The sequence below is a fragment of the Miscanthus floridulus genome, chromosome 6 (genome assembly GCF_019320115.1).
Source record: "Miscanthus floridulus cultivar M001 chromosome 6, ASM1932011v1, whole genome shotgun sequence".
NCBI lineage: Eukaryota > Viridiplantae > Streptophyta > Magnoliopsida > Poales > Poaceae > Miscanthus > Miscanthus floridulus.
The window spans coordinates 133406-140382 of record NC_089585.1 but is presented as its reverse complement, the minus strand read 5'-3'; positions in this window follow the sequence as shown (position 1 = coordinate 140382).

The following is a 6977-nucleotide window of genomic DNA, read 5'->3' as shown; positions in this document are numbered from 1 at the left end:
GTAACAGTCAAGGAAGGAGAGCAGTTCACAGCCAGCCATGGAATCTACAACCTCGTCTATCCGAGGCAAGCCGAAGGGGTCTTTAGGGCAGTGTTTGTTAAGATCAGTATAATCAACACACATTCTCTATTCTTTATTCTTTTTCGAACGAGAACAGGGTTTGCTAACCAATCTGGGTGATACACTTCTTTTATAAATCTGGCCGCTAATAGCCATTTTATTTCTACCCTAATAGCCTCCTTCTTGCCTGGCACGAATCGACGGAGTTTCTACTTGATCAGTTTGGCGGTCGGCGAGACATTCAAGGAGTGCTCGATCTTCTCCCGTGGTACCCCCGGCATGTCTATAGGTTTCCATGCAAACATGTCGGCGTTGGCACGTAGGAAGGAGACGAGCGCACTTTCCTATTTGGGGTCAAGGTGAGCCCCAATCTTCACGGTCTTGGAGGGGTCATCGAGGCCGAGGCCGAGGCCGACCTCCTTGACTTCCTTGGACTTGGCAGAGGTGTGAGAAAGTTCTAGCTCTGGGATCTCCATGTCATCGGCTGGGCACCATCTTGGCTTCAGACGACGACGCTAGCCATCTAGATGGAGAGGTCGGTGGCTTCGGTGAGAGCGAGACTCTCCATCTCGTAGGCGTAGGTGACGGAGAGGTTGGCCCATAGAGATAGGACTCCTACAGGCGAAGGCATCTTCATCACCAGATATGCATAGTGCGGCATGGCCATGAACTTGGCTAGAGCCGGCCGACCAAGTATGGCATGGTAGGCGGTGTCGAAGTCAGCGACGTAGAAGTTGACATGCTCGATGTGATAATTGCTTGCCATGCTGAACTGTACTGGCAGAGTGATTTCTCCAAGTGGTCTAGATGCCCTGCTAGGTACCACACCCCAAAAGGAGGAGTCCGAAGGTGTTAGATCTGTTATCGTGAGGCCCAACTCCCTTAGAGCCCCGGTGAAAGTGCATCTAGCCCTTTAGTGGGTTTTAGATGACTGAATGACAATGTGATTAAAGGACTAACCTATTTGCTAAGTGTAGATAGGTAATAGGTTATCTCATAAGTACTTAATGAAAGCCAAAATGATGTGTTGTTGTGTAAACAATCTAGTTCAAGCACAAGACAACAATGCAAATGGAATTCATGCAAAGGCTTAATTATTGTGGGATTTCTATGTACTATGTCAAAGCAAGCTTGTAAGAATTAATTAATGAGACATAAGGGATTGCATATGGATTGGTCTCATATTTGAAGCTTGCTAAATTAAAATGAAAAAGATAACAATACATGAATGGATGATTCAACACAAGATGTGACTTGATGGCTTGAGATGGTGAAGATAGCAAGGAAAGGCTTCGAGGTACGAAGCAAGGGTGAAGGACAAGCGATGGCTTGGTGGCCAAAAAACCTAGCTAGGGTGAAGAAGGAAGTACTTGCATTTAGTTGAGGTACTAATCAAGCTATGATGGCCACATTTATGTGGAGGATCAAATCACTATTGGAGTGTTTGATGGAAGTGACTTGATACATTTGTGATTATTCAAATTTGATGAATAGAATCAAGTCACGTGCTCAAGATGGGTATGCTCAAGTGAAAAGATCATTGTCAACATGTTAGCACCCCTATTTGATGAAGATTGAAAGAGACGGCATCAATTCAAAATAGATCAACTCAAGTGGTAAATTCATTTTTCCTTTTATCTTGAGTTTAATAGGTATGTCGTACTATTAAGAGGGATGCATCATGTTGATAGATAATGTTTCATAAGTGCTCAAGCCAACCCATGTGAGTTTTGAGTATTTGAGCGACAAAAGAGCTAACTTTATTTTTGCTGGTCTAGCAATACCGGACGTGTCTGGTATTTACCCAGCAGTGGTAGAATTATTGTTCTGGGGTTGGTTCGTTGGGAGTTTCGACGGTCGGGAGTTCCTGGCAAGGGTCGGGGGTTCCGACGTCTCGCACTTTAACTATCTTGGAGGGTTCACTGTCCTGGTCATACTAGACGTGTCCGGTATTCATACTGGACATGTCTGGTATGCATGACCAGAGGTCAACGGCTAGTTTTCAAAAGCCTTGAGGGTCAGGAGTTCCGACATGAGTCGGGAGTTCCGGTATTCATCAGGAGTTCTGGCACCTCACATTGTCACTGTGACTTAGTTACCGTTGGGGCAGTGTAAGTCATACCGGACGTGTCCGGTATGCATACCGGACGTGTCCGGCATGGACAACGGCTAATAAAACGGCTAATTTTTCCAAGGGGGCTATAAATACCCTAAAGCCTCCACCTTTGGAGGCTACTGATTCTGCTTATACACACACACACACGTTTTTGAGCCTTTCCAACTCTCCCAACCCTCTCTTAGTGAGTGATTGATCAAATTTGCCAAATCAAATTGTGGGTTGAGTGAAATTAAAAAAGAGAGCAATCCAACCACTTGAGCACTTGTGCATATTGTCAATCTTGTGATTCGCATTTGTTACTCTTGGACTCTTCGGTCCTAGACGGTTAGGCGTCGCCGGAGAGCACCCGAGAGATTGTGGCGTGCCTCGAAAAGTTTGTAACGGTCGATTCCACCACCTCAAAATCATCTAGTGGAAGGAGGAAAAGGAGTTGGAAAAGACTCCGGCTAGAGTGACCTTCATGGTACCCTCTAGGGCTGACCTTCGCTGGGTCGCCCGCAGCCCTCTCAATGGAGAGTAGGACTCGAACGAGTCCTGAACTTCGGTAAAACAAATATCGTGTCTCAATTTGCATTTCATTCGATATTTGTGTTGCTCTAGCTCTTGTGCAGGTTCTCTGTGTTTACTATCATCTCAAGTAGGTACCTACAGTTTGGTTTGAAGATAGAAATCAAAAGGAGCAAGTTTGGGGCTACTCTGCAGAAATCGTGTATACCAGACACGTCCGGTATTTGAGCTCAGTGCTGAATTTATTTTATCCTTGCGCTAATCGTTGTGATGCAGGATTGTGGCTCCTAGATTTATTTAGTATCTTTTACATACTCTATGGCTAACTTATGAGGGGTGGTATTACTCTTATTTAGAGTTTCCAATTTGGAAACTCCCTTTACTAATTGTTTCCGCATTTAAAGGTGTTAATTTTTAGAAACGCCTATTCACCCCCCCTCTAGGCGGCATCTAGGTCCTTTCACCCTGATGAAGAGTAAGTTCAAAGCACTACCACCATTGACAAGGACTTTTCTAAAGAGCACCTTCTGGATAGTTGCGTCGAGGATGAGGGGAAAATGCCCTGTGTAGGGTATGTCCGCCCACTGGTCGGCCTTGGTGAAAGTGATGGGGACCTTTGACCATGGGCGATAGCTAGGGTTGGTGATGGTTTCCTCTAATGCTACGACGAGCACTCGTCGGGCAGCGAGCTTTTGTTCTCTTCTGCTCTTGACAGAGGTGAGGCCACCGAAGATGGTGGCGACCACCTTGTCATGGTCCTGAAAGGCATTGCCATTGCCCCCATGTGGTCGGCGGCCTTCGTTCCCGCCGTTGGTGTCATCGTCTAGCTTTTTGTCTTGGAACTCCTTGGCTAAACCGAGGTAGTCTTTCATCTTGTGTTTGGCATTCTTATGAAGGGGACACGGGCCATCAAGGATCTTCTTGTACTGCTCATCATAGTTGCGCTTGGCGCGTGGCTCATTGATGTTACTGACAAAGTGGTCTCGCCAACGGTGGCGATTCTAACTTGGCTTGGATCCTTCTAGGCGATCACGACCGATGTCCCGGTGGAAACTTCGTTCGTCATAGCGGCGGTCGTTGTGGCACCGGTTGTTAGGGCGGTCGTCGTAGCGGTGAGGCGGGCGATTTGTGCCCGCGTCTTCATTGAAACATACTTCAGCTTCCTCCGCGTCAGCGTACTGGTTGGTGGTCGTGATCATCTCGCCGATGCCTATAGGTGGCTTGCGGTTGAACTTGGAACGGAGCTTGCGGTGATGAAGTCCCCGGACAAAGGCGGTGATGACCTCGACTTCTGTGATGTTGGGGATAGAATTCCTCATCTCGGAAAAGCATCTAATGTAGCTGCGGAGGAGCTCGAATGGCTTTTGAGTGATGCGGTTGAGATCGTGCTTGGTGCCTGGCCGCATACATGTATCCATGTAATTGTCTATGAAGACTTTCTTCAGCTCTTCCTAAGATCCGATGGAATCCGGGGCAAGGCTTGTAAACCAGCTCATGGCGGCTGGCGTGAGCATGACGGGGAGATAATTTGCCATGACATTGGTGTCTCCTCCGGCGGCGCAGACAGCAGTGGCTTAAGCCTGTAGCCACTAAGTTGGGTTCATCCTTCCCTCATAGGGCTCGACCTCGGTGATTTTAAAACCACGGGGCCACTGGAGTGTTTGGAGCGCCCTGGTGAAAGCTGTAGGACCTTCCGGGTTGTCGGTGCCGTTGTCTGCAGCGTTGTCGGCGGCGATTGGCTCCAGGGCTGAGTCTGGATCACCATACTCTCGCTCATACTCCTGGCGGCGGCATACTTCATCTTCATGGTGGCCGAAGCGACGCTGCTCGATACGCCATCGTGCATCCTGAAGGTTACTGAGGTGCACTCGAGCATCCTGTTCGACCTCCTGGTCATGCTGGCGATGATGCTCGGCTCGGTGGCCCCTGGCTCCCCCTAGAGAGGTAGTGACTGGTCGGCGAACCGACTTTGACTAGGGCGGCGATTGGATCTAGGCACAGCTGATCGGCGAATGGTGCTGGTGGAGCACGAAGGTCTTTGATCCTCTTGGATCTCATTGACTTGACAGTGTGCCGCTTTAAGCATAGCGGCGACCTTGGTGAGCTCGGGCATCTGTGGGAGGTGGGCGAGTTCATTAGCGACACTGCTAGATTGGCGCTTGGAGTCTTGAAGACGTCGTGACCGTCAACACGGAGAAAATCTTCATCGAGGTTGCGATGGAGTGACCTTCCTTGTGAGTCGAATTGGTTGTCGCGAGCAGCCTCGGCCATCGCAAGGGCGTGCTCGTTTTCACGGCACTGCGTGTGGTTGACGTTCCTGTTTTCACGAGCAGCGCGTTCCTCATCGGTTTCACCGTTCTGGGGGGGCTGTCGATGCTGACGTTGAAGATCGTGCCACCCCAGAAAGGCGGGAGAGGGGGTTGCTCGGTGAAGGTTTCGGTGAGGGTCTCGGTGGAGCCCTATGACTCCGAGTCTAGATTCTCCTCCAGGATGGTTTGGAGGGATGCTCCAGGGCCTCAGCTTGCGTGCAGCATGTTGACTATTGGCGGGAGCTGACCGGCGATCTGGTCGGCAAGAGGATGGATATCCCCTACCTGGTCGATAAGTTTTCCCCTCAGGGCGTGTTGGTATGCAGCGGCGGTGTTGTCGAGCCCGTAGGGCAGGACCGTAACCCTCGGAGTTTGCCGAGCGGCTTCCGATAGATGCGTACGGCAGGGTGGTCAGCGCTGAACCATAGTGTCTAGAGCCAATTCAGCGATGGAGAGGCAATCGGCGAGCTTTAGACCGACCCGATCGATGGATACGATCAGATCGTCATTGTTGATCTGCCTCCTCTGGTAGCGAGGAAAGCGGGTGGTGAGTTGTCGGTGAAGGCAACCTCGGAAGCGGTTCCAAGATTGGATCTGTAGTCGTGGGAGCGTGGGTGGTCGGCGCAGAACGGATCTGCACCGGCTCAAGGAGCTCTCCGACTCCGTCAGCGTTGATGACCCACGAGATGGATCCGACCGTGAAGATCTGGCGGGGCTGCGGGAGGGACGAAGAGCCTGCGGAAAAAGCTATCTTGTTCGACAAGGAAACAGTACGCACACCCCTACCTTCTGCAGCGAACTGTCAATAGAATATCGTCGACAGTCCTCTGAGGGGTATCCCACAAAGGTAGATTGATCGACAGAGGAGCGTGTGATCAAGAACAAGAAGGCAACAGAGACATACGAGTTATACAGGTTTTGGCCATCAGTATGACGTAATACCTTACTCATGTGGTCTGTTGGTTTGTATTAGCTATCGTATGATATGCTGTGATTTTGGAGGGGGTCCCTGCCCGCCTTATATAGTCCGGGGGCAGCGTTACAAGTCGGTTAGATCTGAGAGATAACCGGAAAGTAATAATAGATTACAAACATCATGGGATCATACGTATCCTAACAGATCACGGTAGCATCTTCAGGATATCTTCCCCATGTCTTGCGGAAGGTGCCGAGTAGAGTCGTGCCCCGCAAGACTTCATCTTGTGGGCTGGGCCGCCCCTGGGGTGCAGCCCATGTGGTCTGCCGTGGGTATCCGGGGTTGTACCCCCCACAGTCACCCATCCCGCTCCAAGCCAAGCACGCTTAACCTCAGAGTTCTTTCGAGATGAGCTTTCGTAAAAGAAGTTGCAACTTGTTGATATGAGCATTCTATCGATCCTATTAAACCCATGGCCAGGATGTCACAATCCTAGACTGCGGATGCTATATCATTCATATACTCCCTTCCACAGCTCTCATCATCTGTCATAGCTAGTACATGAATGACACAGAGGTGGCATTTGGCAACTGGGAAATGAGAAGTGAGATAGGGATTGGGAAATGGACATCGATGAAATGAATAATTGAGATTTAATATGATGGATAAATAAAGGGTATAGATTTCCCACCCCATTTTCCTATTGTCAAACGGTATCCCAATCCCGCCTTCCTTTTCCCAATTGCCAAACGGACTCAGATAGAATTTTTAGCTTAGGATGTCCACAGTAAATGAATACGGAGGTTAAAAAGAAAGCTAGAGTGAATCCAAAAATAGCGGTCCGGCAGGCCGTGTCGTGTGCTTTGGACACAAGTGCCTCCTCCTCCTTGCGACCACCCCCCGCTGCTCATCTTGGTCAACACGAGTGTTGCTGCCCTCTTCCACACGACCGACATGTTGGTTTGCAACTTGTTAGTTGATGTTAGGAAATTGTAGCTTAAGATTGGGTTTTTTAAGCATGCATCATTGTTACGTGTTAACATTCGATGATTTAGTTACAGATATA